This window comes from Leopardus geoffroyi, chromosome B4 (assembly GCF_018350155.1).
Source record: "Leopardus geoffroyi isolate Oge1 chromosome B4, O.geoffroyi_Oge1_pat1.0, whole genome shotgun sequence".
Taxonomy (NCBI): Eukaryota; Metazoa; Chordata; class Mammalia; order Carnivora; family Felidae; genus Leopardus; species Leopardus geoffroyi.
The window spans coordinates 125,112,308-125,135,569 of NC_059341.1; the positions used below are offsets into that span (position 1 = coordinate 125,112,308).

Here is a 23,262-nt window from a genome sequence, read left to right on the forward strand (position 1 = left end):
TGTTAGAGGAATGGTATGGCTAGAGTGGGATGGGAGAGGCAGGCAAGGGGTAGATCAAGCAGAGTCTTCAAGGTCAAGGTTTAATTGTTTACAAGCTAGGTTAGCGGTGATCTGGATGCTCATCAAAGGCCTTTAGAAAACTGAACTACTCTTGAAAAAAGAGGGCAGTTGTATTCATGTCATTCTACTCAACATTCTACATTTATCCACGGTTCATACACAGAAAGGTATAGCTGTTAGAATTAGCCTTAGGAATTCAACATGGCGGAGAAACAGTTGCGCCATTGGTGGGACTTACTGTGCCCGTAAACAAGGATCAGCACCAAGAATGCATCTTGAAATCGGGGTAGGTTGGGGTGGCTCAGCAGGCAATACCTGTTACATTTGGTGCTTTACAGTTGGGTAGAAGGAAAGTCACCAGGACTCGCATTTAGAAGAAGGTAAGGTTTTCGTTCCAGTTTGGCCCCGTACCAACTGATCTTGGATGAGTCATTTGTCCTCTCCAAGCTTAGTATCTGCAGCTGGTGTCCTTGTGGTGCTACTCCGTAATGCAGAAGAAAACCTTTTATAAACGGTCACCACTATCTGAAAGGAAGGCATTGATCCTGCATTATAACCCTTCTGTTAGACCTTCTTTTCAGGGGCTACAATTTATACATCCTGTGTCTTTTGGACTTGAAGAATGCCGGGGTATTAGGAGGTGCTCTTTGAATTTGTTGTGAACTGAAATCTGCTGTGATCAGCGGTGTTCCTTGGGGGACAGAGCCTGGAATGGAAGTGTCCCGTAACTTGGAAAAAGACCCCTAGAATGGGAGCTCAGACACTCTGTGGGGCTGTGTGGCTTTGAACAGATCACTTAACTTCTCTGTGGGCCTTTCCCCCAACTATGAGACGGGTAAGATAACTTTACCAACCTCACCTGGTACTTGTGAGGTATAATTCTGATTGCTGTCACTGGTTCCCCAAATAGCAGTGGCTTATAAAAGACGGAAGTTCGTCTCTCCCAACAGTCCTGCCATGGGCTGCTGTGGTAGTTCCATGGTGTCAGAGGCCTAGATTCCTTCCATGTTGGTGCTCTGTAGTCGACCTTACCTGTGTGGTCCAAGATGGCTCTCCGCCATATCGCTTGTCCTCCAGGGCTGGCTTGTCCTGGAAGTTGACACGGTGCTCCTGCTCGTGTGCTATTGGCTGGAACTGGGTCACGTGACCCACTCTCCGCCAGGGAACGTAAGAACTGTAGTCTTTATTGTAGATTATTGTAGATGCCCGAGTGCCCGGCTCCGTTTCTAATCCCGTGTAAGAAAGTGAGATCACATTTTGGGGGGGACAGGTCACGTCTCCGCCACAGCCCAATAAAGGATGTTTCTGGACCTTGAAATGGAAATGATTCATGGGTCACCGGCAGCTTGAATTGGACATGATTTTACTCTGCTGGAATCTTATAGAAACAATTTCCCGAATTTTCTGTTTTCTTGTGATTGCCATTGAATGCTTGCTCAGCGACAGCCGTTGTGTTTCTTCACGCGCACAAGTTCCGGTGAATCCCCTCAGCAGCCTTATGAGGTATGCCCCATCTTAAGGCCCATTTTTGAGCTGGGGAGACTGAGGCTTAGGTCAGAAGAAGGATCTGAACTCAGGTCTGTGGGACCGCAGAGCACGTACTCTCACTATTGCATTCTGCTCAGTCTTTGGTTCTTCTGTCCCCTCCCGGCTCTCGGCTCTCGGGGCCTCATTTTCAGGAAATCTGTTGATGGGGGGGGGGGGCGGGGTGATGGCCCTGGGCTCTTCCTGACGGTCTGCTGTGGTGTCATCTGTACAGAATAGAATCCATGGGCAGCAATGGGCTTTGAAAGTCGGCCCAGGGGGTGACTTGAGAGGGTCACCTGTCTGGGAAGGTAAAGTGGCAGGACCAGGGGCTCTGGCTTCAGGTGGATGGATGTCATTTGGAAATAACAAATCAGCATGGGATTCAGGCTCTGAGTGCCTTAGGGTCACATGAGTGCTGGGGGAAAATGAGGCCGTCTTCCCTTTGCTCCGTGGTCACTCTGACAAGAGGCAACACAGGGCCCACGCAGGGGCCAGAGTCTTCTCTGGTCTGTCTGGGTCTGCCCATCTCTGGCCCTTTCTGGATCAGAGCAGAACTTTAAAAGTCTCCTCTGGCTTCGGTGACTGTGCTTTCCTATTATTTTGGAAATTGGTCAGGTTTAGTGGTTTCAGAATTCAGATACATTTGCATATTTCTGAATGATATCAAATTAATTACCCAGTGAAAGGTTATTGTATATCCTGGTTTAGTTGCAGAATTTCAGAGCTCAAGGGCACTTTGGGCGTTTCTGAGTCCAACCTTTATCTCACAGAGGAAGATGCCGGAAGACCAGAGAGGTTGCCTGGCCTACCCAGGGTCACACAGCTAAGTTGTATCAAGGCCCCATCTTTGGACATCCTACTTGAGCATGAGGAGGGACACTGCTTTGTGAATTCTCACACCTCCGACAGGCAAGAGAAGTGTTAGTGTGCGGCAATTGAGCATTTGTCGGCTTTCTGGCACCTTCTTGAAACACGGAATGGGCTAGAGAGGCATTTCCAGCTCTCTACTCTATATTTGCTTGACATTTTGGTGCCTTCGTTTCCCCGTCTGTAAAATGGCCACGGTAGTAATACAACACACTTTGGAGAGGGTGCTTGTGAGGTTTAAATGAGTTGATAGCATCTAATTTGTTTAGACCATGTCTAGCATGAAGTAAACACTCCCAAAGTGTTAGCTACTGTTTCTTCCATTCTAACCCTTTTCACACTCCCTCATGGGACTCTGTGCTCCTTAAAAAACCGTAGAGGTCCTTGTCTTTCTCCTGCGTTTGCCCTTCCTGAATCACATCACAAGCTCAAGACCTTTCTGTTTACCTTGATTATCTCCACTGCTTTTTGACGTGTATTATTCAGTGATAATATTCTCTTCTTCCACAAGTTGGATTCCAGCTTGTTCTAGCTACCCAGAACTTGACTTTCGCCATGATTAATCGGCACCGTAGAAACCCAGCTGTGTTAGGCTCGGTGTGGCCTGGTGAGAGTGGTGTTCTGGATCTGGTGGGACCTCTGTGGATGTTGGTTCTTGGTGGGTTTTAGCACATATAAGGGGCTCTCCGATGGCTGTTGGGCTGTGGGTCAGGAAGGACACAGTGTGGGCTCTTTAGGGTTTGGGGACGTATCGGGGGCTGGCGGACGTACCTCGTAGAGTGGTCTCTCATCAGGTCCTGGGTACCTGCTGCATGAGGGGTTCAGAGGGCCGCTACTGAGGTGAGAGGGTGGAGGAAGTTCTCAGAACAGTCATCTGAGACCCTATACGTGGGGACACTGAGGCGGCATTGAGGACGAGGCTGGCTCAGACAGGAAGGAGATCCCGCCTCCCAGGGATGCTGTCCGGTGGGACCGGATCTCCCTGCAGCCTCCCCTCCTTTCTGCAGTTCCGCTGAGCAGCAGACCCCAACGCAGGGTGGGCCTGGGCTCCCCTGGGGACCTCCTCTGTGTGTCCTTCTGGTTCAGGGGACACAGTGTTTCCCTTTGTAGATGGGCCCATCTGGGGCATTACGTTCTAGCATCCAAATGCTTAGGTTTGGATCCTAGCCCAGCAGCTGTGTGGCTCCCCATCTGGTGCCTGGAGCCACGTGTGAAATAAACATACCTTGAAGGAATGAACGAACCGTGTGTTGCCTTGGGCAAGTCACTGAATCTCTCAGTGCCTCAGTTTCTTACCTGCACCATAGAGATGATAGTACTCCCTTCATAGTGTTGTGGAGAGGATTCAGCGAGGTGGTATTTCTGAAGCCTGAATCATGGTGTCCCCGTAGATGGCGGGTGTGCAAAGGATTTAGCTGCTCTTTTTATGATGGTGTTCCTGTCACCCCTGACTGCTCAAGGCTTTTGGAGCCTAGTTCCCTCTCCACGTTAAGCGCCTTCGAATCCTACCCACTTTCTCCCCAAGTCTGCCTAAGGATGGGATTGTGCACGATGGGAACCCGTGATCCTTTTGCCAAGGTATTTCGACCCCTCCCCGCAACAAAATGTTTGTCTTTCACCCCTGGGGGTGGGAGGCTCTGATGGTGGGGACTTGAGGCTTCCCGGTGGCAAATAACATCAGTACTTAGAACCAGCTGCGGATATGCGTCTAACCCCCACCCTGCAAGGGACTCCAGAGACTGCCCTGTACGGCCCCTGTCTTTTTTTTTTAGGACTTTAGCAAATTGCCTACTGTGTGCTGTGTGGGGCTCAGAATGCCTCTGCCCCAGTAGCAGGACTCCCTGGCGCCAGCCCTGGAGGGGGTCTGCGGGCAGCAGGGACTGGGGTGGGGGAGGGGAGGGCAGAGGGAAAGTGTGAGCACGCCAGGGCCCAGGGGGATGGCTAATTAGGGCGCTCCGTAGTTGGTCATTTGGTGTTCTTCCCTTGAGATTGGGCGGGTCCCCAGATCATCTCTGGGATATGAAGGAGCTCAGCTATGGCTGCTGGGGAGAAATTGGGAATGGTCGCCCAGGAGTTGGGACAGAAACGTCCAGACCCGTGTGGACCGAGTTTCTCAGAAGAGCGGGATGGGCAGCATGGGAACCACATCCCCGTTCCGTGCATCTGTCTTCTTTTGGCTTCTCCGTCTAGGGCCTGTCCACATTCCAGATCCTCTGCCCTGCCCTGCCCCACCCCAGCCTGGTGGCACGTCCAGTCGGCATGACTGCAGCACGGAAGGAACAGGACTTGGAAGCCGGTCGCTGGTTCTGTGACCTTCCTGTGGGCGTTAATGTCATGACCCTGAGCCTGAATGTCGCTGCCGTAATGGGAATCTAGAATGTTCTCACAGGCAGGTCTTGAGGCTTCATGGTCCCCATCGATTACTTCTCCTAAGCACTGTCTTATGCTCCATAGAAGTCATTATTGTCGCTTGTGTGAAATTCTCCTTTCTTTTTTCCTTTTTAAGTTGCATTGAGGGGAATCAGTCTACAGAGTGAAAGCTGCAATTAAAGGAAATTATTTTAGATTCTCAGAGAAGTTATTGTGCCCTTTACCGCTTTGCCAAATTGCTGGGGAAGCAGCAATTTCTCCTTCCCCCATCCCCACATCCCACAGAGGAGAGACCCTCGTGACCCGGAGCCTGTGGTATGGGCTTGTGGGGGGCTTGCGGGACTGGACACAGGGGGGGTTCTTCTCAACACAAATAGCATTTTTTCCCCTCTATTTGTAGCAAAAGGACTGCTTTGGAAGGCAGCTAACCTCACCACTGGGCTACCGATGCTGCAAAGGGACAGCTTTGAACCCATGAGTGTGGCCTTTATATAATTCAGTGCTCAGAATGTTTGAACTAATAGGCCTTTAGAGATTCTAAAATAACCTCCCCCCCGTTTCAGACTCAGATGATTATTCAGGATCTTAGAACTGTCAAGAGGGGTCCCGTGGGCTGATCAGGGTACCAGCAAAACGTACCTGCCATCTGTCCTTAGTGTGGCCACATCAGACATCGCCAGTGGACCCCAGCACCTTTCTCTGTGCTGAACCAGAATGGAGCCTTGGAATCCTTGCCCCGCAGGGCCCAAGCCTGAGAAACCCTGTGCCTTTCTTTGCAATTACAGAAACTGAGACCCCGAGTCTTAAGAGTCCAGCTCAAGGAGGCTCTTCTTCTTAGGGGGGCTAACCCATGCTTGCACATACACACGTACACACACACACACCCATGCTCTCACACATAGACACACGTGTTCATGTATGTATATGAACTTCTCTCTCCATACCTTTATTTTTTATTGTTTAAAGTTTATTTGTTTTTGAGGGAGTGCGAAAGACAGGGTGCGAGCAGGGGGAGGGGCAGAGAGAGAGGGGGACACAGAATCCAAAGCAGGCTCCAGGCTCCGAGCTGTCAGCCCACAGCCCGACGCGGGGCTCGAACCCGTGAACCATGAGATCGTGACCTGAGCCGAAGTCAGATGCTTAACTAACGGAGCCACCCAGGTGCCCCATCTCCCTATACCTTTAAATCTGAGGTTTTCCATCGGTACCTATTCACCAGAGGCAAATTTGCTGATGCGTCTAAAGAATAAAGTGTGCTATCACACTGAGAAAATGCTGCAGCCATTCAAGCTAGCCACATTCAAGCTGCAGGAACCTTTGGGAAATTGAGCCACATGGGTCAGACTGGCTATGTCACATGGAACAGGGAAAACGTATCCATGATTGAGGGTGGTTGACAAGTCGGGACATTTTTAGGTAGGCAGGGAAATGCAATTCCAGAATACCTTTGATTCAGTCAGATCTGGCAGAAAATCCAGTCCTTTCTTAGAAGGCAGAGAAAGGTTTGTTTTCAGCAATTAGCTTCTCTTGGGATAGAATGATGTTCCCTGGGTGTGCAGGGGACACCCGTGTCACTGCCACTCCTTCCCTGCCTCCTCTCCCCTTTCCTCATGTTCTCCAAGACCCAGGTCCCTCCTGCAGGAAACCCCCCCTCTGCTGAGTGCCCACGACGCTTCTATTCTAGTTCGACTCCTGTTGAAATATACTGTGTAATGTTGTGGCTTTCTGTTCCCAGTGAGACATTCCCAAGCTCTCCTCGGGCACCAGCTCCCTTGCAAATCTCTTGGCTCGCTCCTGGAGGTGTTGAGTGGGGCTCCTGGTCCGTGGTGGGGCCTCACTGCGAGCCACGTGGAAGGTTTAGAGGCTTCCCAGGGTAGGTGGCCATGGGAAAGTCCCAGGATACAGAGGGTTGGGCTGGGTGCCCAGGCTGCTGTTCAGGACGGGGGTCTCCTTGCCTTCTGCCTTGTGGATGCTTTGGTGCTTTGACCAGGGGGAGCCAGGCTCTGTCGCTGCCGTGTGCTACTGCTCCACTAACTGTTGGCACGGGACAGCGAGAGGGACCGCGCTGCTGGGGTTCTCTCTCCCTCTATATGTGCATCAGCCCATCTGTCCATCCCCTTGGCTCTCAGCCCTGCTGCAGGATGGGGGCAGAGGAGACTGGAATAGCAAGCCGGGCCAATTTGAATTGAATTCTGCTGGCTACACCTTCACTGATGAGCTGAAAGTCAGCAACCACGCACGGAGCTAGGATGGGGCGACAGTGGCTCGTGGCTGACTACCTAGTTGCTTCCCAGGACTTCAAATGTCATCTTGACATTTTACAAATGTTGCCGTGGTGGGAATTGCTGATGGGACCTTCCCTAGAGATGCAAGGACAGCAGCGAACGGTCATACTTCGCCGTTACTTACTGTGCGTTTCGCATTCATTAACTCACTTAAGGCTGAAGGCAGCATGAGCTCCGTTTTATAAAGAAACGAAATCTCAGAGAGGTTAAGCAACTTGCCCAAGGTCACCCAGAAAGTAAGGAGCGGAGCTGGGAGTCCATCCTGGGCAATGTGGTTTTATCGTTTTTGCTCTTAACCGGTACTCTATACTGCCTTTCTACTTATAAAATAAAAGTGGAAACCTACCCTTGGAGATCTTTAAAATGGAAGTAGGTCATAATGTCTTTTAGGGCAGTGCCGTGTTAAATATGTAGCTACATTTATTATTTCCTTACTGAGTGCTTACAAGTGTACCACTCTTAGAAAGCACTTAATCCCCACAACAGCCCTGAGAAGTAAGCAGTACTCTTATCCCCGTACAGATGAAGGAACTGTGGCAAGGAGAGGTTTAGTAACCAGCCCGTGGTCACAGAGCCAGGATGTGACAGAGCTGGGACTGGAACCCGCCAGCCCGATTCCGTATTCTACACACGGCAGTAAAACTGCTAGTTCGTGAAACTGAACAAGACAAGCTTGTCTGCTTGGTTATGCTGGGGGAAGAAATAGCCAGGGGATAGAGACTCCTCCCGGAGTTACCTTATTAGATAGCAGAGCTCAGTTCACGAGACTCCTCGGATTGTCAGAATGTTTCATATTCTGAATGGAGGAAAATGCGAATACCACCTGTTGAATTCACTGAAAGGAACAGTCATCAGGGTTGGTGGACAGGATGCTCACAGGCTGATCTCCTTTACATTCCCAGTTACCTTGAAAACTTAGAGGAGAGCCCAGAGGGCGCCTGATTCGATTTTGTAATCTTCCCGACACGTAGCTCCGTAGCGGAGCCCAGCGCAGGGCGTTGGGGGCACAGCAAACTTGCTGGATTGATTGGAAATTGAAATCTTACGCCTGGGAGAAGATAATGGAATGGGGACTTTATCCGTGTGCCTGCCCCAGCCCAGGGGCCACGGGGCGTGGAAGGTGACGGGGCGCAGGCATCACTGGGGTGGCATCATCAAACACGCTGTGCCAGGAGCCCCCACGGCCTGGCTTGCTTCTTCCGAGGTCCAGTGCCCGGTGCTGGACCCTTGACTCGGCTTCATGATCTCGTTGTACAGTTGGCGGAAAGGACAAGATTGCGAAAGAAGCCCTCTTTGCAGTCGGAGCCCTTGGCCATCTGAGCAGCCCGGCTCCACGTTCTGCCAGATTGCTAAACTCAAACAGTTAACGGACTATCTGACAGCCCACAAAACTGACACACCCTGTGTTTGCTCTCCCCGGTGGCGTCAGAGGAGTTTGAAATGAGCATCTGTGAGCGGGGCTGTGATCCAGCCCTTTTGGGAGGCTGTGAATTCAATCAGTGGCTCCCTCCCCTCCCCCCACCTGGCTGCTTTCCACACCTCCCGCTCCCCTTGTCCCCCCCCCCCCAATAAAGGGTTAAGTTTCACAAGAGTCGGGCTGAGGTACCCCTTTCTCTCCTTCACCCACGCCCTGTGTATTCCTCTCCCCATCACCGGCTTTGTTGTTCTTGTAGTCTACGAGAAAGTTGACTCATTTTTAACATTTAACAAGCCTTCTCCCTCCCACCAGTAGGTGTGTGAGCAGCTGGGGATTTTTTACCATCTGTGAACCCTCCACACTCCCAGCAAAGGCTCCTCCTGCTTTTGCAGCGCTGTGCAGCCACCCCAAAACCACGTGCCTTCTCTGTGTCCCGTCCGCCTTCTCTCACAGGAGGAATTGAGCTGGCTGGTGATGGGCGTGGGATGACCTTACGGAGAAGCCCACTCCTTTCCTTCCTTCCAGAAAAACGGGCCAGGCAGTTGGAGTTAGGGATAGAGACTGAGGGCGCAAGTCCTTGCCCTTAAGGAGGTCACGAATTTGGGCGGAAAGGCAACAATATGGAGGTTACTGATTGCTGCTGTGTGATGAGTGCCCAGGCGTTGTGCCTTGCCAGAACTATCTTTTTAGTTTTTTTTAAAGTTTATTTATTTATTTATTTGAGAGAGACAGAGCGTGCGGGGGAGGGACAGAGAGAGAGAGAGAGAGAGAGAGAGAGAGAGAGAGAGAATCTTAAGCAGGCTCCGCACCGTCAGTGCCGAGCCCGACATGGCTCACAGACCGTGAGATCGTGACCTGAGCTGAAATCAAGAATCAGACGCTTAACCGACTGAGCCACCCAGGTGCCCATTTACCAGAATGATCTAATCTTATCCTGTGAACACCCTGTGAGCTTGAGACGTTTTCTTCTCTTCGTTCGAGAGATGAGAAAACGGCAGGGGGGAAAGGTAGGTAGACCAAGGTCAGGCAGCTCGTGGGTGGCAGACTTGGTAGTCTGTCTCCAGAGGACAAACAACATTATTTATGGAGCGCCTACTCTGTTCCACGTAGCAAGTGCATGCACACGTACTGCCTTTCAGTCTCCGGGAAATGCTCTCAGGATGGTTTTTTCCGGAGGTCATGGCTCGCTGAGGATCACGTGGTAGGGAGTGACAGCTTGAGACTGATAGCAAAGTTTGTCTGATTCTAGAACTTGGCGCTTCTGACCCCCCCCCCCCCTCCCGGGCTGTATCATCTCTTGTCATAGCAGTGCAAGATTTCCCATGAGACCCCGCCACTTGTTAGACTAAGCGGGGCAGCTGTGAAAATGACTCTGGGACCACGGGCATAAAGTGGAACGAGCCCAGGGTGCCTGGCTTCCGTGTTCCCCCTAGATCGACTCCGTCAACAAGCATCTTCTGAGCACGTGCTATGTGCCGGGCACTGTCATCACAGTGAGCAGGAGAGGGGGACCCAAGGGCTTGATGCTCTGAGGGAAGGGGCCTATACTCTCGGGAGAACCACGCAGGATCGTGGGGTAAAGGGATGCTGGAGAAAGCCTCCCTCAGGCGGGGACACTTGAACTGCAGCCTGACTGAAATGGGGGCGAAGTAGGTCATGGCTGAGGCGACTGAGAAGGCAAAGAAAGTTCCAGAAGCAGGAACAGCTTGACAGTTGGAAGGAACGGAAGTCCCTGGGTGTGTCGTAAGATGTGTGTGTCGTTCTGTGTGGCCAGAAGGGGGCATTCCGTGGGCTGGGGTGGGGTGGGGTGCCGTCCATATACCTTCCTGTCTGAGACACTGAGCCACGTGGTGGAATCTACCGTGTGAGCAGCAGGGCTGGGGCCCCTCCTTCGTCAGAAAGCCCCCTCGTCCTTCCCTCCTTTAGCGGTGCTCAATCATTATTTATTGAAGTATCCCTTGGCCTCTTGCCTAGAGAGTGGAGAAACTCAACATCTGAAATAAAAAGGTCGGCTCCTTCCTCATTCATTCTGGTCACCTCTAAGCCAAAGAGCCGTGATTTGTAATCACAAGGTGGATGGCTCGCATGGCTAGGTTGTGTGTGTGTGTGTGTGTGTGTTTCAATAACACAAGTGTGAAAACGGTCATCTCTTAGACTTGCTCCCTCCCAAGCACATCCACAAGCACCAGATTCACAAAGCCATGAACAGCTGACATTTCCTAAGTGCTCTGTGTGTGCGTCTTAGTGGTTGAGCGCTGCGTTTGCACGGCCCAGTTAGCGCACCTGAGAACAACGTGAGCTGATACGGGTTTTGTTCCCACTTGACAGCTGTGGAAGCCAAGGTCCGGAGAGGGGAAATGTAAAGAGCGCAAGGTCACGCGGTGGGGAGAAGAGGGGCCGGGGTCTCTGCCACAGCAGCCCTTGGCGGGCGGCCAGGGGCAGGTATGGTGAGGCCCGTTTTACAGAGGGGGAAGCCCGAGGCTCTGCGGTGAGACTGTGGAGACAGTTGGCTCTGGAATCTGGGCGTTCTGGTTCTGGCTGATGGTCTGTCCACGAGCAGCGGGAAAGGTGATAGATCGGTGGGCTGTGTCCCTTGCCCTGACTTGTTCGAGGACTCAAAGTCAAGGGCCTCCTGGAAGCCAAAAAGGAGCACGAGGCAGCCTTGCCTGGGGAGCAGGAGCTGGCGGCGGTCCCCGTGGCCACACCCCTCCGGGCGTTTCCAAAGCCCTTGCAAGGGCTGTGTCTGGTTTGTCCCCCGCTCCTCATTGCTCCCAGGCCCTTTAATGCACCCCAGATCCCCCCAAGTCACCTGGGATGCTTTTCAAAGGACAGCCTTTTGGGACTTGAGATAGGCTTATTCAGGCAGGATCTTGACTGGGAGGTCCTGGAATCTGCCTCTATCTCACCCCAGGTGGTGGTGAGGGGTGGTGATGTTGGAGAGCCACCCATCTAGGCCTCAGTATGGAGACCCCGAGAAGGGTGGACCTGGCCGCGGATTGACTCTGAGGTTCCAGGCATGATGCTTAAACAAAGGGCCATGGTTACGTTGGCCAGGGCAGAGGTTATTACCATCAGGCCCAGACATTTTGGGAACATGCTAGAAATAGCTCACTGGCTGAGTGTTTCTGTTTTGCATCAGTGTGATTAGGTGTGTCTGGGGCTGCAGCCTAAACTTTTTTTTTTTCCGGGGAGTGGGTGGGTATCTTTTAAAAACACTGTGGTAAAATGCCCATAACCTAAAATTTACCATTTGAACCATTTTAGGTGTCGAGTTCGGTGGCGGTAAGTACATTGTTGTTACATCTAGAGGACTCAGAGGGAGATGGCCCTGGGCCCATGTTAGGCGCTTAATACCTGCTTTCAGGTGACAGAGGACTTGTGGGAATTATTGGGGTGATAGGTAAATTATTACACATTGGGTAGGCGTCCCCGCTCCTGACTTCCTTATGAACAAACCAACTTCAGTCTGAGATGCTGGTCAAGGAGAGGCTGGTGAGCTATGTTTAACGCTCAGTTTCTATTTCTGAGCCAGGCAGGATGATGAGTTCATTGTCTGATCAATGCCAAGGGCAACTTCCCCTGCCTCCCCTAGTTACCCCAGCAGAATAGAGGATACCTCTGTGAAACATCCAAGTTTCCCTCCTATGTGTGTGCTGGTACGAGGCTACTCGTGGCCATGACTGGGACTAAACTTTTCAAATGCTGCCGTCTCAAGGCCGATCTGGTTAAGCACCAAACAAATGGGCCTTTTTCTATTTAAGAGGAGGGTTTTTTTTTTTTTTTTTTTTTTTTTTTTTACTGTGTGTCAACAAAGGATCTGCAGACAATCCTGTTATACATTTCGCACTACTGACTTCATAAGCGTAAGAGTGCTTACGACCCATTTACATTTTTTCGTGCGTTTGTGTTTACTTCTGTGGTTACCATGCTCTGAGGAGGCCACCAAATCTGGCCTGTTCAGTGTTGGAACACACTGCCAGTGGAATTTTGGTGAGCCTCAGGGCTGTGGAGAGGAGAGCACTGGATCAGCCGGCGGGCTGAGAGTTACAGAAGTATTGAATTTTGCAGCTGGAAGGGGTCTTCTATAGAGTTAAACCCCCTAATTCAAGAGGGGCATATTGAGACCCAGAAAGGGGGAGTGTCCGCAAGGTCACCCCCTCTCCTCCCGCCCCCGTGAGGAACTCAGCCCAACACTGGCTTCCTGGTCTCCAGCCCACAGACTTTCCACTGCATCAGACCTTCCTTGTCCTTGAACTCTGGCTTCTGTCGACTGGATGGAGTGCAGTATTAGAAGCCTAAAGATAAGTTTTCCTGAGTCAAGGGGTCTTTCCAAATGCATGTGTGTATTTTGTGCCTGCTCTGTGTTTCTGCTCCTGTATTTGGGTGGAATGAAACTTTGCTTCTGAGCAGACCTTTCTATTTGAGTTTCTTTCCTAAGATCTTTATCTTCCTGATTGCATTTTGGAACCCCCTGCCTCTGTTCTGATGAGAGCGCTGGGTCCATTGGCCCTCTCGCCGGGATGCCAGCACGGCTGGTTGAACGTGGACGATTGAGTCATCAGCTTTCTGGCGTGGCCTCTCCTCTCCTCTCCCAGAATCCTGAAGTCCCGTCTGATACTCCCTGTCCTTTCGGTCTGGGAAGGGATTTGGATGTAAGCAGAGCTCTTGGTGATAGCCATTCTAGAAGAGGCAATGGGGAGCTGGCTATTATTGAGAGATAGACCAGACCTCTCACATTCCCGAGCAAAACCTAGGAAGGTTCTGGGTTCATAGGACTTGCAATTGTCCCAGCTACAAGGGCAGATCAATTAATTGACTGAGTACCATATGTTTATTGAGGACTTACTCCTCAGAATAGGAGGTACAAGAAGGAGTTTAACTCGGCCTCTGAGTTGGTGCCTGTGTGCCCAGTAAGGGGCTTAATTACGTGCCTCTGTTTCCTCGTTGCCCTTAAAGAAGCCGAGAAAGATGCAAAAGAAGGATCGGGGTCACTGCTGGCCCGTGAAGCTCGGCGAGGGCGACATCTGTTGTGGTCACTGCAGTGCGGTGTGGACGCTCCATGAACAGTTTTCTTGAGTGCCCACCACCCCCGCACCCTTTGAACAAAAACGTCCATATGGGAGGCAGCTACTGTGCAGAGGGGGCAAGACTGAATGTGAGTCTCGGTTACCTGGGTCTGGAGTCTCTGCTCTGCCACTTGGCTCCGTGCCCCTGGACAAGTCACTTATGTCCCTGGGCCGCCATTTGCTCATCAATGGAATGGAGATGCAGTGATTCATCTTGTGGCCATGCCTGTGCCACATACCCTCTCTGACTTCGGATTTCTCACCTTTACAATGAGAGGCAAGTGGGGATGTGCGTGGAGGGCTGTCGGAACCGCCAGACAGCTAAACATTATCATGCCCGTGTCAGAAATAGGCTATTTTACTGCTTTATCTCGAGTGAATTAAAAGAATTTTTTTTTGGTGTTTATTTATTTTTGAGAGAGAGAAGAGCACAGGTGGGGGAGGGGCAGAGAGAGAAGGAGACACAGAATCCGAAGCAGGCTCCAGGCTCCAGCTGTCAGCGCAGAGCCCGATGCGGGACTTGAACTCACGAACCGCGAAATCATGACCTGAGCCCAAATCGGATGCTTCACCAACTGAGCCACCCAGGCGCCCTTCAAATGAATTTTTAAGAGCCTAAATATGTTCTAGTGTGGGTAACTTCCAACGGCCTGTGGGTGGATGTGTCCCCTGGGCTGTGCCCTTCAGATCCCCAGCCCTGATCCGGTGCTTGAATAGCTCTGTAGGCCAAACATCCCTGGAGATAAAAGCTAAGTGTTTAAGGACCCCATTGCTGTACCCAGCTGACCAGAAGTGAGGCTTTGGATCACCTGCTGATTCTGAATGGTCTCGCTTACCGCATTCTCACCAGCATTGATAATCGAGAGGGACCTAGGAGCCATTATTTGCAATTCAAGCTCACACACAGTGGTCACATAAGATCAGCCCTGAGTCCCCAGTCCTTTATTTTTGATGGACATTTAAAGAATAAGGCCTGAACTTTGAATAAAACCATTTGCCTTTTGCTTTCGAGGCCCTGCAGTTACTTCATTAGGGGATCGGAGCCAGAAATCATTTGTGACTTCTCCCCCATGCATTAGAAGTTTGGCGGATAAAGTATCTTTTGTGGTTTCTGTTAACAAGCAGGAAGATTCCAGGCTTAAGCCAGAGTATAAAAGAAAATTGAAACTAAAGACTGGTTTTTGGGTTTGACTAACGTTTCTAGCATTGTTCAGCCACAGGAGAGCCAAAAGCTTTGACTCTATGCACAGGCTGGTATAGTAAAGTTCAGGATGTTAAAAAAGGGGGTTAGTTAGGTCAATGAGGTGGGACCTTACTTAACACTGCCTGTTTCGGAACGCCATGACTCTCAATTTCTTACTTTTAGTTTTATTTATATATTTTTCAAGAATTATTTATGGGGCGCCTGGGTAGCGCAGTCAGTTAAGCGTCCGACTTCAGCCAGGTCACGATCTCGCGGTCCGTGAGTTCGAGCCCCGCGTCGGGCTCTGGGCTGATGGCTCAGAGCCTGGAGCCTGTTTCCGATTCTGTGTCTCCCTCTCTCTCTGCCCCTCCCCTGTTCATGCTCTGTCTCTCTCTGTCCCAAAAATAAATAAACGTTGAAAAAAAAAAAAAAAGAATTATTTTAATTCCAGTGTAGTTAACACGCAGTGTTGGATTCCTTTCAGGTGTACGACATAGCGATTCATTAGTTCCGTATATTCCCCAGTGCTCATCAAGATAAGTGTACTTTTAATCCCCTTTGCCTGTTTCATCCATCCCCACACCCACCCACCCTTCAGTTGGAGTTTTAAACCTTCTTGCCCCATAGACGTGTAGGTTTGGGATAAATTAAGAGGAGCCCGCATGGATATTCCGTGTGTCATGTAATCAGAAAATGGCAGACCCAGTATGTAACCGAGCCTTCCACGCCTACAGTGGGGCTGCAAGTGTGCCCCACAGGGATCTTCCTGGCAGCCTAGAGAACCTAATTCCTTTTCCCCTGTACTTGTCTCTTCTGCTTCTATGATGTAGCTGGCCCCTGGAACAAGGAAGATTTTTTATCAAGAAATGGGTGCACAGGGGCGCCCGGGTGGCTCAGTCGGTTGAGCATCCGACTCTGGTTCAGGTCATGATCTCACCGCTCGTGAGTTCAAGCCCCACACCGGGCTCGCTGCTGTCGGCACAGAGCCTGCTTCGGATCCTTTGTCCACCCCCACCCCCGCCCCTTCTGCCCCTCCCGTGTGCATGCTCTCTCTCTGAAAAATAAAGAAACATCAAAAAAAGAAAGAAAGAAGAAATGGGTGCTCAGCCCTCTGACGCTCCCTACGTCACTTGGAAGGAAGTGAGATTTTCGCATCTCTTATGGTGACATGCTTGTGTGAACAACTTAGAATTTTAGGTTCCCACATACCAGCGAATAAGCAAGTGAGGCCCTGAGTGTTGACATTGACTGAGATCAGAAGCGAGTGAAAGGCAAAGGTTGCCTCCCCTGCTGTTTCTGGCCATCCCAGTTCTGTTCCGACTCTTCTCTCCGGCAAACCCTCACCCTTGACTTTGGACACCCAGGAAGGATTTCTCTATCAGCCTTTTCTGGGTCCAACCTTTTACAAACTGACATCCTCACCCTTCTGGACCTGGGGCCCTGATCCCAGGGATGTTGACCTTCTTTACCTTCTGCTGGAGGAATAACCTCAAACTTGCTCAGTTGGCAGATCATCTGGAAGTCATAGTGATATATTAATATTTTTTGCATTAATACTGTTGATATCTATACATGCATATCAATCTATATATGATTCAAACATAACAGAGTTAACTGTTTAACAAGGTTTTATTGGAGAAGAAAATTAGGAAAATTCTACCCTGTTTTAGATGTTATGGCTTTTCAAAATTTGAGGAAGCTGGTTATTATTTAAGTGGCAAAACATTGGAAAGTTACTAGGAACCATTGATCTAAAGGAACACTGGGTTTCCAGACTCAGCAAGATCTAGGGCAGTTATTTGGAGGAGGGTTGGGTCTTAGGACAGAGGGTCTTTCTTTTTTTCTTTAAAAAAAATTTTTTTGGGGCGCCTGGCTGGCGCAGTCGGTTAAGCGTCTGACTTCAGCCAGGTCACGATCTCGCGGTCCGTGAGTTCGAGCCCCGCGTCAGGCTCTGGGCTGATGGCTCAGAACCTGGAGCCTGTTTCCGATTCTGTGTCTCCCTCTCTCTCTGCCCCTCCCCCGTTCATGCTCTGTCTCTCTCTGTCCCAAAAATAGATAAACGTTGAAAAAAAAATTTTTTTAACGTTTATTCATTTTTGAGAGACAGAGCGCGAGCAGGGGAGGAGCAGAGAGGGAGGGAGACAACAGGATCCGAAGCAGGCTCTAGGCTCTGAGCTGTCAACACAGAGCCTGATATGGGGCTCGGACCTACGAACTATGAGATGGTGACCTGAGCCAAAGTTGGTCGCTTAACTGACTAAGCCACCCAGGCACGCCTCCCCCCACCTTAAGAAAATTGTTTTTAAATGTTTGACAGAGGGTCTTTCTTGAAACTGCTGAAGACCCATCACCCCCGGTCTGCCCTGACACCCACAGGGTGTGGTAGCTTCCACTGCCGTTCAGGGCACTGGGGCCAGTGTCCCTGGAGCTGTGATGCATGGCTTGTGCGCGGAGCTGGCTCTGGGGTCTTGTTATCCCAGAGCTGTCTGCCTGCACCCCAGTGAGCCCTCGCTCCGGGTTCACCCCCAGAGGGAACAGGGCGTTTGATGCTGCCCTGCTTTGCCGTTTGGACTTGGAGATATTTGTTTTGGCTTGGAAAACAAAGTATCAAACTTGCAGGAGACTGAGAGAGCAGAGAGAGGGAGGAAATAAAGAGGGAGAAAGAAGGAAAGAAAACGTGCTGGGGGGTGAGCTTGAAGTGGAGGTCTGGGGACGGGGGCCGGCGGACCCGTGAAGGGAGTCGGGGATGCTCCCCACTGTCACCCATCCTCGTCACCTCCTGTTCTGTCAAGTGGAGGAGGCTGCCACTGTGAGATGCATTGGGATTTCAGGGAACTTACAAACCATGGTACTTTCCCTTGTGATTCTCATCAGGATAGTTACAAACTTACAAACCACGTGGTACCTTCTCTTGCTCTTCTCCTCTTACCGGTGAGAAGCCTGAGACACAGGGGAGTGAAGACACTGTTGCGGAAGGTCACTGGCTGGTTACTGGAGAAGCCAGGGTTAGAAGCAGGAGCTCTACTGCCCTTGGTTTACCCTTAGCCACTTTGCTCTACGAAGTCCCTGTTGTTGCTGCTGCTGCTGCTGCTGTGTGTGTGTGTGTGTGTGTTTGAACAGTTTTAAGTTTACTTATTTTGAGACAGAGAGAGAGCGTGCATGCGTGCGTGCACACGTAAGTGGGGGAGGGGCAGAGAACGAGGGAGAGAGAAAACCCCAAGCAGGCTCTGCACTGTCAGCACAGAGCCCAGTGCCGAACCATGAGATCGTGCCCCGAGCCGAAATCAAGAGTCTGATGCTGAACCGACTGAGCCACCTGGTCGCCCGTTTGAACACTTTCATGTCAGTGTTTTGACCTAGCTGAGTCGGACAGGTGTGTTTGACTCAGCTCCATTACTTTTTCCTAAGTAATTTCAACCCCCATTTCCATCTTTTCACACTATTAACTCTTACTAGGGGATGGGCCCAGCGTTGTGAAACGCTGCTGCTTTCTGTGTGTTTCACGTCTGCTCTGCTCCCCTCCTCTCCTATATCAGGTAGATCTCCACTGATAACACTCAGAGATAATAAACATTTACCTGCTCTATCAGTCTGCAGAATCTCTCAGGTGCTATCTATGTGACTCTGGCAAATAACCTGTTTGAATTTGTTTCTGTAAAATGGAAATGATAACACTTAACGTTTCAGGATGGTCCCAAGGAAGGGGAGGTTAAATAACATTTCCCCGAGTGCCCCGCATTCAGCAGGGCATATCGTAGGAAGGCCACATACGTTCTGCTTAGTTTTGTCCCCCTCTTCTCTGGGTCACCCACGCGGTTGGTGGCAGCGAGCTCAGAACCAGAGCCCTTCCTGATACACCTGGCCTCTTCTCCTGTAGCTCTAGACATTTGCAAACACCCTCCTACTGTTTTACGCGTTTTAATTTGCTTGCGTAAATAGGTCCTGCCTGGCTGACTTTGAGAAGAATTTTAATATCCACACTCACACTGGGCGCGTGTGCTGCCCCCCAAGAGGCCAACCTTCCTGTTCATCGTAGCAACAAGGATATTGTGCACAGTTTTCTTACTTTTTGGAGAAAGGTGGGATTCTGTCTCTCCATGTTGTCACAAAGCTTTATCCACCTATCTGTCTATTAAAGGAAAAGAGAAGTCGCAAAATGCTAAATATTTCCCTAGGGAAAATCACCCCAGTGGCTTTGGGCCTCTCGCACCCTCCCCCGCGCCCCCCCCCCCCCCCCCGGGTTCATTGCCTTCTCGCTGCAGGTCTTTAGAGAGACTGTGGAGTGAGGTTCAGTCTTGCATCTTGGACTCACTAGAAGGGATGGAGGGAGGGAGGGAGATGGGGAGCGTGGGCACGTTTAATAGGCCACAGCTGCAGTGGTCTTTCCTTCTGACCACATTTCAAGAAGAATAACATTGGAAGCAGAGCATGGCTGCCCCCAGAGCCTTTTCTACCCCCGCCCCCCGCCTCCCTCCACCCACTTTCGGATCTTCTCCAGCGCCTGCTTTTCTCCGCCCCACCCCTACACCACTTCTTGGTAACTGCAACTTAAGTTATACTTCAAGCAGCTCATAGTCCTGAGACCTGCAAGCATGAAGCACGCTCACTGTGTTCTTCGTCAAAGATCAGTCTCTCTTCATCGTTGGGAGAAATCCAACTCTTTGTTTAGAACTTTCCTGGCTTTCAGGAGCATCTGTAACATTTAGAGTTGATCTGGATCCGGCATTACGTTGATGTCATCATTGTTAAGTAAGAAAGATGATAAACAGCGTGGAAGAACGCGTTTTCGTGTTTATACGTTGTCGTTTATACGTATATATATTTATGTGGCTGAGATTCCGATCCTCATAATATTTTGAAATTGGCTGCTTTTACTTAACCCTTCTCCGTGTCTTCATGTTATTACTTTTAATAACAGTATCATTTCTGAGTAGTTAATACACTGTGATTTATTAATGATGTACCTTAAGTGAACTATGATTTATGAAATGATTGCTCTAGTCATGGGCATTTTTCAGTTGTTACAATTTCTGGCCATCAGAGGGGAAACATTATGGTAAGCATCTTGGTGCGTGACTTCTTTAGCTTCTGTTGGTGTCATTTCCCGAGAGGGAAATTGCTGGAGTCGAAGGCTATAAACATCTTCATGGCTCCAGTGACATAGTACGTGTGGGGATATTTTAAAAATTAGTATTAGCGTCTTGTGCCAGAAAAATGTCAGGAGAACACAATACACATGAACAAGTTAAAAAGATAATTCCCATCCTTAACCCATGTAGACATGTGAAAATGAAACTACGGGTTTGGGTAGCATGTGTTTTGTTGTGGGGGATAATCTCTTTCTAGCCGTCTCTTGCTTCTGGAGGAGAGGTACACACGCCGTCCGTTCAACAACCCCCTTTCGGCAGCCCGCAGCTGCCTCACGCTCGTCTTGAGCAAATCCAGATTGGTTAGACCTCCACCGTAAGTCATCAACTCCCCTCGCCGATCTGTGAGATCATCTCGTGTCCACAGATGAATGTGTATGTATCATGTCTGTAACAGTGAGGTTTCTGGGTGGAATAGAAGAGACTTTTGCAATGCTGTCTTGGGGAACGGTTAGAAAGAGAAGGTATTACCAGACATCAGGAGTGGTACCTAATTCTGGCTTACTAAGCCCTTGCGAAGGCCTGACGTGGATTACTTTATTTTGTCCTCACAACATTCCTACTAAGTAGGTACATTGTTAGCCCCATTTTACAGAGAGGTGACCGAGGCCGAGAGGTTGGAATACATTGTCAGGGTCATACAGGACCTGAGCCCGTGTGTATTCGTTTCCTAGGGCGGCCTTAACGACGTACCACAAGCTCCGGTGGCTTCAACAGCAGCAATCTGGTCCCTCGCAGTTCTAGGAGCTGCAAGTCTGAAAGCGAGGTGTTGGCAGGGCCGGAGGCTCTGGGGTAGAATCCTTCCTTGCCTCTTCCTGGCTTCTGGTGGCTCCCGTCATTCCTTGGCGCTCCTTGGCTTGCCTGTAGTCGTGCCCCTCCACCCTCTGTCTCCATCTGTGCGGGATCTTTTCCATGTGTGTCTGTCTCTGTGTCCTCTCCTCTCTTAGGAGAACAGCAGCCATTGGATTTAGGGCCCACCCCAGTCCAGGATGACCTCATCTTTTTTTTCTTTTAAACATTTATTTATTATTGAAAGACAGAGACAGCGCGTGAGCATGGGAGGGGCAGAGAGAGAGGAGGAGACACATAATCCGAAGCAGGCTCCAGGCTCTGAGCTGTCAGCACAGAGCCGACACGGGGCTCGAACTCACAAACCGTGAGATCATGACCTGGGCCGAAGTCCGACGCTTAACTGACTTAGCCACACAGGCACCCCAAGGATGACCTCATCTTTTATTTTTTCTTTTTTTCTTTTTTTTTTTTTTTTTCAACGTTTATTCATTTTTGGGACAGAAAGAGACAGAGCATGAACGGGGGAGGGGCAGAGAGAGAGGGAGACACAGAATCGGAAACAGGCTCTAGGCTCTGAGCCATCAGCCCAGAGCCTGATGTGGGGCTCGAACTCACGGACTGCGAGATCGTGACCTGGCTGAAGTCGGACGCTTAACCGACTGCGCCACCCAGGCACCCCAAGGATGACCTCATCTTAATTTAACTGATTATACGTGCTAAGACCGTATTTCCAAACAAGGTCCCATTCTGAGGTGTTCTAAGTGGGCATGAATTTCGGGGGGGGGCCACTATTCAATCCACAACACCATAGTCTAGCCAGGACCCCTCTCCACCTTCTAGGACACGGTGGAGAAAAGGGAAAGAAAACAGAAGCCTGGGAATGCTCAAGTTTTGCCCAGGTGGCCTTGAGACAGACAAAGGATGGGCGACCGTCCCTGTGTGGCCAAGAGGGAACAGAGGTTCGTACAAGAAGTAGGGTGCCCGGCACAGGCCGACTGCATTGGAGCGACATTACCCTGCACAGAGCTGAACAGCTTTCTGTGCTTGAGGGGAGAGAGTGGATTTGGGGTTAATGCCCCGCCATGCTTGAGTGGCTTGCATAAAGGTTACCTGAAATATTTCCCTTCTCAAGCAGCTGCATTATTGCCTGTCTCTGAAGCTGCAGGGGAACCCCAGAGGCAGACATAAATGTCTCCAAGTCGTAAAATCAGACTTGGAGCACCAGCCACAGGGAAGAAAGGATTTTGGCATATTATCTGCATCGCTGCAAAATACATTTATAAGCATTCCAGGCAAACTGCAGGGGAGAGTATAGAAAGTCTCCAGCATGCAAGGAAGGGTAAATGAAAATTAGTAACTGAACAATGTCCGTAATTACTTCTTCAAGGTGTAGAACATAATTAAGATGAGCTGTCCTGCCCGTGCTGTCTCTCTTGTTTTATTTAAGGGAACATAAAACATCATTTATAAGGGCTTTCCTAGGTGAACTGCCAATTTCAATTCCTTGAACTCTGTTTTTCCACAGGGTCTTATGTTTCTCAACAGTAAAATTTGTCCACTCCTGTCGGGTTTTCGGGAACGGAATGGGGCTGGAGGTTGGTTCTCCTTCACCCCAGACACTCAGATTCCCCACCTTCTGTTACTGGGAGGGTTTTCATGTCATTGAAAGTGACAGTTGTGTACAGAAAAAGCTTCTAGAAAAACAAGGCTGCAAGTCTAGGATGCTAGCCTTTAAGTTAAGAATCTGACTCTCCTCGGATGTGGAGAAAAAGGATCTCTTTTGCACGGCTGCTGGAAATGCAGACTGGTGCAGTCGCTTTGGAAAACAGTATGGAGGTTCCTCAAAAAATCAAAAAAAGAACTACCCTACGACCCAGCAATTGCACTACTAGGTATTTATCCAAGGGATACAGGTGTGCTGTTTTGAAGGGACACGTGTACCCCATGTTTATAGCAGCACTAATGACAATAGCCAAAGTATGGAAAGAGCCCAAATGTCCATCAATGGATGAATGGATAAAGATGTGGTATATATAGACAATGGAGTATTCCTCGGCAATCAAAAAGAATGAAATCTTGCCATTTGCAACTACGTGGTTGGAACTAGAGGGTATTATGCTAACCGAAATTAGTCAGTCAGAGAAAGACAAATATCATAGGACTTCACTCATATGAGGAGTTTAAGACACAGAACAGATGACCATAAGGGAAGGGAAGCAAAAATAATATAAAAACAGGGAGGGGGACAAAACATAAGAGACTCTTAAATATGGAGAACAGAGGGCTGCTGGACAGGTTGTGGGGGGGGATGGGCTAAATGGGGAAGGGGCATTAAGGAATCTACTGAAATCATTGTTGCACTATAAGCTAACTAACTTGGATGTAAATTTAAAGACAAAAAAAAAAAAAGAATCTGATTCTCTTTATAAGTCTGGTAAATTTTCACAGCTGCATTCAGGGTAGCCTTTGATTAATATTTGATTCTTTAACAAGCTTAACCTGCTTTTCACATTTTAAATTGCATTTAAAATTTAATATATTTAATGTC

General features: G+C 49.8%; 1 protein-coding gene and 1 long non-coding RNA gene across 4 annotated transcripts in view; one reads left to right on the forward strand and one right to left on the reverse strand.

The window, feature by feature from the left end:
- The window catches only part of CHST11 (carbohydrate sulfotransferase 11), a 265,297-nt gene that overhangs the window by 91,787 nt on the left and 150,248 nt on the right, over positions 1-23,262 (forward strand). The window lies entirely within an intron of this gene.
- On the reverse strand, positions 67-4,010 carry LOC123592192. The gene is made up of 2 exons (XR_006709625.1): positions 920-4,010; positions 67-585 (listed from the first exon to the last, which is right to left on the reverse strand). It is a non-coding gene; the product is annotated as an uncharacterized LOC123592192 (long non-coding RNA).